At 43.9% G+C, this 13,379-nt stretch overlaps 1 long non-coding RNA gene and 1 pseudogene across 1 annotated transcript; both read right to left on the reverse strand.

Annotated features, from left to right (window-relative positions):
* The window catches only part of LOC108801446, a 27,932-nt pseudogene that overhangs the window by 1,338 nt on the left and 13,215 nt on the right, over nt 1-13,379 (reverse strand).
* On the reverse strand, nt 1,707-3,136 carry LOC108801447. The gene is made up of 3 exons (XR_001942149.1): nt 3,104-3,136; nt 1,839-1,958; nt 1,707-1,727 (listed from the first exon to the last, which is right to left on the reverse strand). It is a non-coding gene; the product is annotated as an uncharacterized LOC108801447 (long non-coding RNA).

The following is a 13,379-nucleotide window of genomic DNA, read 5'->3' on the forward strand; positions in this document are numbered from 1 at the left end:
CCTCCTCATTTGTTGGTCACATGACGTTATATTGAGGAATGGAGATGGACCTTCATATGGTGTACAGTATCTCCTCCTCATTTGTTGGTCACATGACGTTATATTGAGGAATGGAGATGGACCTTCATATGGTGTACAGTATCTCCTCCTCATTTGTTGGTCACATGACGTTATATTGAGGAATGGAGATGGACCTTCATATGGTGTACAGTATCTCCTCCTCATTTGTTGGTCACATGACGTTATATTGAGGAATGGAGATGGACCTTCATATGGTGTACAGTATCTCCTCCTCATTTGTTGGTCACATGACGTTATATTGAGGAATGGAGATGGACCTTCATATGGTGTACAGTATCTCCTCATTTGTGGTCACATGACGTTATACTGAGGAATGGAGATGGATCTTAACTATGTGACCTGTTTCTGAATGTTTTCTTCATGACTTACCTGTGTTCATATGTAGAGAAGATTCCTCCTGTTTACTTTTCATAATCATCTGACTCTGCTCCATAGACTGCTGAGCTCCACTCACCAACATCACCCCTTCTTCCTTTTTATTCTCAACATTGATGTCTTTCAGTTCTTCGCCCTAAACAAACAAAAACAAATGATCAAATATAACACCTGGAAAGGATAAAGTAACTTTCGGTAACAGCAGATTAGTAAAGTTTTCTCAGAGTTTTTAATTTTTTGGGGCCAAGTTTCATCTACCTGATCACAGTGTGTGTGGTTGTGAACTTCCTTCTCCATTGACTGCTGATCGCCCCTCACCAACGTCTCTTCTTCTCCATCTTTAACCTCAACTTTGATGTCTTTAAGTTCTTCACCCTAAAACCCCCAACATAAATTATACATTTAAAAAAAAAAAAGAGATTACATAGAAGAATGTCCCTATATTTAGAATCAATTTTGAAATTTGAAAGTCTAATCCCACCTACCTGACCATGGTGGGGGGTGGTGAGATCTTCCTGGGTGGGATCCCGGGAATACAGAGGACGGGGACATCTCTCTGGTGGGTTCCTCTTACTGGATCCATCTGTAGGAAACACACACACTGACTGAATACATTGTTTCTATGTGTGTATCATATGATGGGGGATCTAGGTGGACCCTCCGTACTGCTCTCTCCTCTTACCCGGTGATGTGAGGGGCGGGGCATTCTCCATCACCACGTCCTTGTAGAGATCATCTTACCTCATGATGTGAAGGACTACATATCCTGAATCATCAGTCCATATACCTATACATTGTGTTCATTACTTACTTGTGCTGATATCCAGAGAAGATTCCTCCTGTTTAATTGCCATCATCATTCCAACGTTCTCTGTCATTTGATGAACATCATTCACACACACCTCCTCTTCTTCCTCTTTGACCTTAACTGTTATATACATCTGTTCTTCAGGCTAAACCAACAGAATGATAGAAAAACCATCTTCAAAATGTGACCACCAATAGACTGAGAGTCTATAAAAGATATAATATCAATACAGTGAGGAGTTACTTTTGGGTTTTATCCACCTACCTGATCCTGGTGGGGGACGGTGAGATCTTCCTGTGTGGAATCCCGGGAATACAGAGGAGGTGATCTTGTTGGTGACTTCTAGTATCTTCTTGGCTCTTTGTTCCTCTGTTGTCAGGCGGTGAGGTGGAGACACTTTGATGGGAGACATTCCTTTATGACAACTGCTGGGTGTTAATGTTTTCTTCACTAATTCATAATCCTGTGTAAGGAGAGAAAACACCAATTATTACTACAGACCTCCCATAATCCTCCTCACTTTTCCGGACAGGCCAATACAAAAAGAAGAGAAAACTCCCAGAATCCTCCTCACCTCTCCGGTCAGCAGGTAGATGATCTCCAGGGTGAGGTCCAATATCCTCTCAGTCATGTGTCTTTGGACTTTGTCCATGCCTACTGAGATGGTCATGTGATCTATATCGGACTCTCCTCTCTGTAGACGGATAATAAAATGAGAATGATCTGGACTGTCCCGGGATGAATGATGTCTGCACAGAGTTCCTCTATAACCCTGATACCTCAGACTACATTATGGACCTCGTTCATCTCACTGAAAGTCAACCAGAGATCCCCTTTTAGAGAAAAACTCAAAACAAAACCTTTAGATTGACCAGAAAAGCATTATAACCTCCGTTGAGGTATACTTCTGTCCCATCGTTTGGGGGTCAGAGATATAAAATAAGATCCATCGTTGGGGTCAGAGATATAAAATAATTCCCATGGTTGGGGTCAGAGATATAAAATAAGATCATCGTTGGGGTCAGAGATATAAAATAAGATCATCATTGGGGTCAATGATATAAAATAAGATCCATCGTTGGGGTCAGAGATATAAAATAAGATCATCGTTGGGGTCAGAGATATAAAATAAGACCATCGTTGGGGTCAATGATATAAAGTAAGTCCCATCGTTGGGGTCAGAGATAAGAAATAAGATCATCGTTGGGGTCAGAGATATCAAATAAGATCATCGTTGGGGATCAGTGATATAAAATAAGATCATCGTTGGGGTCAGAGATATAAAATAAGATCATCGTTGGGGTCAGAGATATAAAATAAGATCATCGTTGGGGTCAGAGATATAAAATAAGTCCCATCTTCGGTGTTCAGTGGCTACTTACTTGGACCCACATCCCCACCCTGCCGATGGTGGGACTATACTGTCCCTACTGAGCAGAAGATCATCTCGCCCGTAAGTCACAACTGCCGTTGGAACTCTTTGGGAAGTGCCAAGTGTCCTGGATTGTGGGGGACGAGGACACAGCACGACATTGTCCAAACTCTCAAGTCTGTCCCTCAAGATCCAGAACACTTGCCCACTATGATCAGACTGGACGGGAATATTTTGTTTGGAGAAAGGAAGCTTTGGGCAAACATCGGACCTTCCTCAGGCCAAGAAACGCATCCAATCACACAGCTATGGAATTTCAAAACGACGGAGGTCTCCAGAGGGACCTTTTGGAATCCAATATCAGACAGTATTGTCTGATATTGGATTCCAAAAGGTCCCTCTGGAGACAGTTACAGTCTACTGGAAGAGCGATGTGACCCGACGGACGTAACCCTTCTCCAACTTACCTCGTATCTTAGTACTTCGATGCGTTTCTTCCACCCACGATACCTTTGTGTGTGACTTTTCCAATAAATTAGGATTCTCCAACCATCCGATCCTCTCCGAAATATATCAACCTACGTAGAAGATGCTAAAGATGAAAGGCGATGGAGGACTAGCCGACCATGACGGAGGGGGGTTCCCTGGTGTCAATATACAATAATACCTTATTACCTCCTCTGCTGCCAGGTCCAACAATGTCTCCTCTCTAGTTCCCTCCAACTCACCTTTGACCCGGAACTTCCTGTGTATGCCCCTACATCACTTCCTGTCTGCTCGTGACATCACTTCCTGTCTATTACATCACTTCCTGTCCCCAAATGGCACAAGTACCTTTCTGTGCGTTCCACTGACAACATGGACAATCACCTCCTTGTGGACAATATAAAAATTGCAGCCTGGAAGTGGAATTCTAGTGATCAAGATATAGTTCCAACGTGTCCCCCTTATCAAGTGTCCAACATTAAACAAGTCTCCCGAACTACCTTAAAATTAAGTCAAAATTCATGGTCATGTGATTTTTTCCCCAGTCTCTTTCTTTCCATCTCTCTTAGCCGGTGATGGGCAGGAAGCAGCGGGAAACAACTTGAATATCCCAGAGAGGAACGCGTTGGAACAATGGACTACATGTCCCATGCACAGTGCATATCGGGTGTCAAGTGTTCTTCTGCTTCCGCCAAAGCGATGAAATGAGATAGGATCAGCTGCGTGGAGGGAAGAAAACTCAACACGGGACAACCATACGGAAAAGATGAAGTCACCATAGATAAAACAAATGTCCTCCATGGCCAAAGTGAGCATAGAGACACGACGTAAGATGGTCGTCTTACATCACCAATGTCTCTTGAGGAAAGTTAATTCTGGTGTTAGATGCTTCCAGATGTTCTGCCCAAGTTCTTCTGGAGAGGAACAAACAAGTCAGCAAGATGAAGGACCAAGAACACAGTGGTTGGCCATGGACACTGTGTGCAGCAGACTAGAACTACGTCAAGCTTTCTCGTCAAGATGTCCAGTATCAGCTCGGAATTACCAAAACCCACTAGGACCCCGGTAGACCCATCTACAGTGTGGAGAAGTCTTTGTTTTTGGCAGTTTTCCCACCGAATTGCTCAAGAACGGTATAGAGAGTGATGTCTTCAGAAGAAGTAAAGCATTATGGGGTTTCTCTACAGAGTTGGGTTACATTTCTCCACATAGAGTTGACCATTTGGTCAGAAAATAGGAGCTTCAGATGGTGTGGCCTCCACAGTGCCTCGGTCTCACCATCAGAGAGCCAGTTCCTCTTGCAGATTCCTCACATGCATGCTACACCTTGATCAGCCATGGTCCATGATTGGTTCCTGCTTGGCCTTTTCCTCAATGATCAGATGGCACACAATGCCATACAATGTCCATGGCCAACCACTGTGTTCTTGGTCCTTCACCTTGCTGGCTTGTTTGTTCCTCTCCAGAAGAACTTGGACAGAACATCTGGAAACATCTAACACCAGAAAATATTATTAAAATAATATTTTCTGGTGTTAGATGTTTCCAGATGTTCTGTCCAAGTCCTGTTTTCTGACCAAATTGTCAACTCTACATGGAGATATGTGACCCAACTCTGTAGAGAAACCCCATAATGCTTTACTGGTTTTGAAGACATTACACCATATACCTTTCTTGAGCAATTCGGTGGAAAAACTGCCAAATACAAAGACTTCTCCACACTGTAGAGGGGTCTACCGGGGTCCTTGTGGGTCTTGGTAATTCTGAGCTGATACTGGACATCTTCCGGGCTTGGAGAGGAGAAAGCTTGACGTAGTTCTTGTCTGCTGAACACAGTGTCCATGGCAAACCATGGTCCTTCATCTTGCTGGCTTGTTTGTTCCTTTCCAGAAGAACTTGGACAGAACATCTGGAAACACCAGAATGATCTTTCTTCAAGAGACATTGATGATGTATGAGGACCATCTTACGTCTTGTCTCTATGTTCACTTTGGCCATGTAGGAGATTTGTTTTTAGCTATGGTGACCTCGTCTTCTTCGTATGGTTGTCCCGTGCTGAGTTTTCTTCCTTTCTACGCAGCTGAAGGTATTTCATTTAATCGCTTTGGCTGAACTTACACAAGTGACCAAATAATATACTGAATTGTGCTCTCCGGTGGATGAATACTAGTTTTGGTTGTCCCTGTCCACCTTCATGTGTTCTGGCAGCTGTTACATGCTCCATAGGAAAATAAGGTACCGAGGGATGGTGGGAACTCTCCAGGATCTAGAAACTGTAAAGGTTGATTAACTCCACGGCGACCACCAAACACTGAAAACTCTCTTTTGGGGGGTACCGGCCCTCTAAAGTGGAACTCTTGCAAAACCTTTTTGGATTTAGGTGGAAGTTTTTGGAGAGGGTTAGAACCTTTTCGGAGGTTTTTGTTCCTGCCTGTGACCTTGTTGAGAAGATCTATTCTTGATACCAACCGCTGTTTCCAGAACGGGAAGTGATAAATATTAAATAGCTTCGTCCTCCCTATTCTCCCCATGGTCCATGATCAGAGAAAGTCCATCCTCCTCTATTGTCCGTCGGATCCCACTGCTTGTTCTACGTAGAGTAGGGGAGAACATCGGAGACAGCAAGCTGACTTGTTTCCAGAACGGGAAAGTGATAAATATTAAATAGCTTCGCCCTCCCTATTCTCCCCATGGTCCATGATCAAAGAAAGTCCATCCTCCTCTATTGTCCGTCAGATCCCACTGCTTGTTCTACGTAGAGTAGGGGAGAACATCGAAGACAGCAAGCTCAGAAGAGCGAAGCCTAGACATGTAGGCCGTGGAAACATTCGGTTAGGATATTTCATCATTTTCGGGATTCGGGTCCGAAATTCAATTCGGTTCGGGGTTTAGGACGAAATCCAAAATTTCGTTAGTTTCGGATGAGTTTACGAATCTTCGTTACGACTACCACAGACAACCATATAGAGATATTAATACTAAAGCCGAGGCTCCTAGACCCGAGTGGCACTGGCATCAGAATTTCAGAATTGCATTCGGGAGCTCCTGTATGCCATTCGGGTCTGGGAGCCTCATACATATAATACTAAAGCCAAGGCCCCCAGACCCGAGTGGCATTCGGGGTCCGAAAGTTCCCTATTACATTGGGGGAGCTCCCGATTGCACAGCACTATCTCCTAATATCCTCAAGTCATAATATGTGTTTCTCCTTTGTTTAGTGCGGACTTCTCATGAAGATTACATTCTGCTCATGGTTAGACCTTTGATGCCAAGATATAGATACCATCTGCAGGTTGGTTGCAGAGGTCCATGTTGTCCTGATCCCCTCCTCGGGGTCTGCTCACTACTGTACTTAAAGAACTATGAGATGAGTGATTTCCACACACCTCATAGTTCTAGCCGACCTGTGACAATGAGACTGTCACAGGTCGGCTCAGTAAATCGGGAGGTGAGAGAACACATACCGGCGTTCGCTCACCTCTTGATCCTGTCACGGCTCTCTGCCGTGACAGGGGGAGGGGCTGGATTCCCCCCTCCCCGCTCCGATCCGCCAGCGCTGACTGGCGGAACGGACGGGGGAGGGGGCGGGTACAGCTGGCTCTGCCTCTAGATAGGCGGAGCCAGCTGTCACTCACGCAGCTGGGCGGATCCCGGCACAATTGTCGGGATCCGCTCCGGCTGCGGTGTCTCAGTATACCGCGAGCTGTAGCTCCCTATATACTGAGCTTAGGGTGACGGGAGGACGCTAGTTTGTGTCCTCCCGTTACCCTAAGGAGAACTATGGGGAAAAGCCTTAAAATCATAGTTCTCCTTTAATTACTCCTCATATCTGTCCAAGTTTTATTAATTTCCTTCCCATAGGTACTTACCATTTGTTTCTATTAGGGTTTGGTTATTAATCTCCTGTCCCCGCTTACCTACAAATCAGGGTTCAAGAAGGCTAACTTTTTTTTTATTATACACATAGGTTACTGCGAAATTAATGTAATTTTGTGATTAATTTAGTAATGAGTTATTTTGAATAGATTTCCAGTTCTTGCCCATAGGCAAAAATGATGTCGTCAATAAAACGAAGCCATATTGGAACTTGGAACATGGAATGAGGAGCCCTTCTGAGCTGACTTCTCTGACATCTCAGAAGACTTCCTAGCTCCTTGGAATGTTCCCCGCAGTCTGAACTTTGTATTAGAGTCCATATCTTCCAAGTGTAACACTCAACAAATTTATTTAGTAATTAAATCTTTTCATGGATTTCCAGTCCTTGTCCATAGCAAGATAATGCCGTCAAATAAAACAAAAAAAAATCATATTGCTATCTTGTAGAAACTTAGACCGTGGAATGAGGAGCCCTTCCGAGCTGACTTCTCTGAGAAGACTTTCCTTCTCCTTGGAATGTTTCCCACAGTCTGAACGTTGTATCAGAATCCATACCTTCCAGCTGAACACTCAACCTTTAATTACTTTAGTAATAAGTTATTTTATTAGATTTCCAGACTGGTCCGTAGCAAGATAACAATGTCAATATAACAAAGCCATATTGCCGTCTTGTAGAAACTCCGAAACATGAAATAAGAAGACCTTCCGAGGGGACTTCTCCGACCTCTTAGAAGGCTTTCTTTCTCCTTGGAGTTTGTCCCACAGTCTGAACGTTGTATCAGAGTCCTTATCTTCCAAGTGGAACACTCAATGTGTAATTCATTTAGAAATTGTTTAAAAAAAAAATTTGATTAATAGGCCTTGTCCATAGCAAAAAGACGATCGTCAATAAAATGAAGCCATGTTGCCATCTTGTAGAAACTCAGAACATGAAATGAGGAACCCTACAGAGATGACCTCTCGGATCCCTCAGAAGACTTTCTTTCTCTTTGGAATGTTTCTCATTGTATAAGAATCCGAATTTTCCAAGTGGAACTCTCAGCCTTTAATTAGATGATGTCGTCAATAAAACGAAGCCATGTTGCCGTCTTGTAGAAACTCAGAACATGAAATGAGGAACCCTACAGAGATGACCTCTCGGATCCCTCAGAAGACTTTCTTTCTCTTTGCAATGTTTCTCAGTCTGGACATTGTATAAGAATCCGAATGTTCCAAGTGGAACTCTCAGCCTTTAATTAGATGATGTCGTCAATATAACAAAGCCATATTGCCGTCTTGTTGAAACTCCGAACATGAAATAAGAAGCCCTTCCGAGGGGACTTCTCTGACATCTTAGAAGGCTTTCTTTCTCCTTGGAGTTGTTCCAACAGTCTGAACATTGTATCAGAGTCCATATCTTCTAAGTGGAACACTTAATGTGTCATTAATTTAGAAATTAGATTTTTCGATTGATTTCCAGGCCTTGCCCATAGAAAAATGACGATCGTCAATAAAAACGAAGCCATGTTGCCGTCTTGTAGAACCTCAGAATATGAAATGAGGAACCCTTCCGAGCTGACTTCTCTGACCCCTGAGAAGACTTTCTTTCTCCTTGGAATGTTTCTCAGTCTGTACACTGTATCAGAATCCGTATCTTCCAAGTGGAACACTCGGCATTTAATAATGAGATCTTTTATTTGATATCCAGGTATTGTCCACAGCCAGATTATGTCGTCGATATAACGCGGCTGTATTGCTGTCCTGTAGAAACTCTGAACATAGAGCCCAGGCCTTCCAAGCGGAACATTCCTTTTAGGGAAAATAAATTGAAACAGCTCAGATTGGCCGTTAAAGTTGGTATCCTCCAATCAGCATCTTCATCGATCAGATATACACTCGGCTACTTCTTAATAAAACTTCAATACACAGAAAGTGCGGGAAATGTTTATTCGTTTTATCAGTATATAAAACAGTCATAATAATAATAGATGGTTGCATGCAGAGAAAGGAGGAGCAGAGATTGGTCTAGATACAAATTTGTTTATTTATGGGCTGCCAGACAAGTTTACTGAGCACACTTCAAAGAACTAAAATAACACCATACTGCTGCCATGTAGAAACTCTAAAAATGAGCAAGTTCTCTTCTTGAATGTGACTTTTCTGGTGTCAGGCAAGACTTCCTTTCTGGGTCAAACATTTCCCACGCTCTAATTACGAGAGGGTTTTAGCCTGTGTGAATTTTCTGGTGTCTTATAAGCTTTTTTCTGTAAATAAAACCTTTCCCACACTCGGAACATGAGTAAGGACGCTCCCCTGTGTGAATTCGCTCATGCTTAAGAAGGTTTCCTTTGTCAGTAAAACTTTTCCCACATTCCGAACAGGAAAACGGACGCTCACCTGTGTGAATTCTCTGATGTCTAAGTAGGCTTACTTTATGACTGAAACACTTCCCGCACACTGAACATGAGAAAGGACGCTCCCCGGTGTGAATTCTCTGGTGTGAAAGAAGGTTTCCTTTCTGAATGAACCCTTTTCCGCACTCAGAACATGAGAAAGGGCGATGACTTGAGTGAATTCTCTGGTGTTTAAGAAGGTTTTCTCTTTGAATAAAACCTTTCCCGCATTCCGGACACGAAAAGGGACGTACGCATGTGTGAATTCTCTGATGCGTAAGAAGGTCTCCTTTCTGTACGAAATCGTTCCCACATTCTGGATATGAATAAGCACACTCACATGTGTGACTTTTCTGGTGTTTAAGAAGTGACCTTTTCTCAGTGAAGCCTTTCCCACACTCTGGACATGAGTAGGGACGCTCACCTGTGTGAATTCTTTGATGCATAAGGAGGTTTCTTTTCTCGGCAAAACGTTTCCCGCACTCTAAACACGAATGTGGACGCTCACCTGTGTGACTTCTCTGATGTATATTAAGTATTCTTTTCTCAGAGAAACATTTGCCGCACTCTAAACATGAATAGGGGCGCTCACCTGTGTGAATTCTCTGATGAATAGTAAGTGATCTTTTCTCAGTAAAACACTTTCCGCATTCTGAACATGAAAAAGGACGCTCGCCAGTGTGAATTCTCTGGTGTTTAATAAGGTCTTCTTTTTGAAAGAAACATTTCCCGCACTCCGAACAAGGATATGGACGCTCGCCTGTGTGACTTCTCTGATGCCTGTGAAGTGTTCTTTTCTCGGCAAAGCCCTTCCCGCACTCTGGACATAAAAATGGACGTTCGCCCGTGTGAATTCTCTGATGTATAACGAGTTTTTCTTTCCGAACAAAACATTTCCTGCACTCTGAACATATGAAAAGATTCTCGCCCGTGTGAATTCTCTGGTGCGCAAGAAGGTTTCTCTTTTCAGTGAAGGTTTTCCCGCACACCGAACACGGCCATGAACGTTTTCCTGTGCGATCTCCTTCATTGTTTACAGAAGATTCCTTGGGATTAGGTGGATCTGTTGATCTCTCCGCACTGTGAGGACCTGGATGGACATCTGAAGTCACAGTCTGTGATTGATGAGAAGATTCCTCAGGATTAGACGGATCCATTGACCTCTGTGAATGGGAAGGTCTGTGATGTCTATTATGAGTAATGGGATTCACTCCTGGAGAATGTTGTGTGATGTCATTATAATCTGGAGACAGTAGATGTTCCTCAGAGGAATTCCCGACATAGTGTCCATCTGTTGGGAAACAATTTTGAAATAAACATTAGAAGTGTTCCTCGTGCTTTCATGAGGTGCATATGATGGTTCAGATCTCTGAGCTCTGGTATTATATTGGGGAACCAGGACAATGCTCCTAGAAGGAGAGCTGCTTCTCCTTCCACTGTCCAGTCATAGCCTGGGGGCAGGTCCGCAGCCTTCCATATGGTGTACAGTATCTCCTCCTCATGTGTTGGTCACATGACGTTATATTGAGGACTGGAGATGGACCTTCATATGGTGGACAGTATCTCCACCCCATTTGTTGGTCACATGACGGTATATTGAGGAATGGAGATGGACCTTCATATGGTGGACAGTATCTCCACCCCATTTGTTGGTCACATGACGGTATATTGAGGAATGGAGATGGACCTTCATATGGTGGACAGTATCTCCACCCCATTTGTTGGTCACATGACGGTATATTGAGGAATGGAGATGGACCTTCATATGGTGGACAGTATCTCCACCCCATTTGTTGGTCACATGACGGTATATTGAGGAATGGAGATGGACCTTCATATGGTGGACAGTATCTCCACCCCATTTGTTGGTCACATGACGGTATATTGAGGAATGGAGATGGACCTTCATATGGTGGACAGTATCTCCACCCCATTTGTTGGTCACATGACGGTATATTGAGGAATGGAGATGGACCTTCATATGGTGGACAGTATCTCCACCCCATTTGTTGGTCACATGACGGTATATTGAGGAATGGAGATGGACCTTCATATGGTGGACAGTATCTCCACCCCATTTGTTGGTCACATGACGGTATATTGAGGAATGGAGATGGACCTTCATATGGTGGACAGTATCTCCACCCCATTTGTTGGTCACATGACGGTATATTGAGGAATGGAGATGGACCTTCATATGGTGGACAGTATCTCCACCCCATTTGTTGGTCACATGACGTTATATTGAGGACTGGAGATGGACCTTCATATGGTGGACAGTATCTCCACCCCATTTGTTGGTCACATGACGTTATATTGAGGACTGGAGATGGACCTTCATATGGTGGACAGTATCTCCTACTGTGAACTGTTTGTGTACTTGGTGTATGACTTACTTGTGTTGATATAGAGAGAATATTTCTCCTGGTCACTCTTCATATTCCATTCACTCTTCTCCATAGACTGCTGAGCTCCACTCAAATATGTTTCTTCTCCTTCCTCTTTAACCTCAACTTTGATGTCTTTCAGATCTTCACTCTAAAACAGCAAATTGATCAAATAAAGAAAGAATTGCTGCTGATAAGAAATGATATAGAAGAAAGTAGTTGAGAAATATTTGGAGTTCTAGTTGCTCCGTCCCACCTACCTGATCATGGCGAGTAGATTTGTGATCTTCCTCTGTAGAACCCCAGGCGTACAGAACACCCTCCTCCATAGCCCGCTGAGCTCCACTCACCAACGTCTCTTCTTCTTCCTCTTTGACTTCTACTTTGATGTCTTTCAGTTCTTCATCCTAAACCCCCAAAGGTGATAAAATAAATTGGTCAAATGAAAGAAGAGATTACCTAGAAGAATGTCATCTCATATCTAAAAATTCATTTCAGGTCCACATGCCGAGTCCCACCTACCTGATCATGGTGGGGGAGGGTGAGATCTTCCTGTGTGGAATCCCGGGAATACAGAGGACGGGGACATCTCTCTGGTGGGTTCCTCTTACTAGATCCATCTGTAGGAGACACACACACACTGACTGAATACATTGTTTCTATGTGTGTATCAGATGATGGGGGATGTAGGCGGAGCCTCCGTACTGCTCTCTCCTCTTACCCGGTGATGTGAGGGGCGGCTCATTCTCCATTACGACGTCCTTGTAGAGATCCCGGTGTCCTTCTAGATACTCCCACTCCTCCATGGAGAGATAGACAGAGACATCCTGACACCTTATAGGAACCTGACACACACAATGATACAGTCACCACCCAGACACATCCCTCGTCTGTTCCTGGATCATGTCCCAGAATCCCCGGCACCGCTCACCTCTCCCGTCACCACCCAGACACACCCCTTGTCTGTTCCTGGATCATGTCCCAGAATTCCCGGCACCGCTCACCTCTCTTGTCAGCAGCTCGATGATCTTCTCGGTGACTTCTAGAACCTTCTTGGCTCTGTTCACCTCTGTTGTCAGGCGGTGAGGTGGAGGCTCTGTGATGTGTGATGTCTGCTGAAGATAAATATATTTGTGTGTGTTGCTGGAGATAAATGAATATAAAGGAAGAGGACGGACATGACGGGGAAGGGGGGGGTTAGCGGGTGTAAATATTAAATAATATCGTCTTACCTCCTCTGCAGCCAGTTCCAGCGATGTCTCCTCTCTACTTCCTCTAACTCACCTCTCTACTGGAACAGCCTATATATACATCTACATCACTTCCCATTCTTTTTATTACATCACTTCCTGTCGGTTGCTCTTATCACTTCCTCTCTTTGGTTCTACTGACAATAACTAGGATCACCACCTTGTGGAGAATATGAGAACTGCAGCCTACATTGTTATTGAGACTCCACTGCTTCTCGGTTTGGTCTTCAGTTTTCTTGTATTTATTACGTCAGGGTATAAAAAAAACCTCCTCCTCCTCTACCTCCTCTGTCCACAATCACCTCCTCCTCTGTCCACAATCACCTCCTCCTCCTCCTCTACCTCCTCTGTCCCCAACCCCCTCCTCCTCCT

Source organism: Nanorana parkeri, unplaced genomic scaffold, assembly GCF_000935625.1.
Source record: "Nanorana parkeri isolate BGI_ZX_2015 unplaced genomic scaffold, ASM93562v1 scaffold2340, whole genome shotgun sequence".
NCBI classification, from domain to species: Eukaryota; Metazoa; Chordata; class Amphibia; order Anura; family Dicroglossidae; genus Nanorana; species Nanorana parkeri.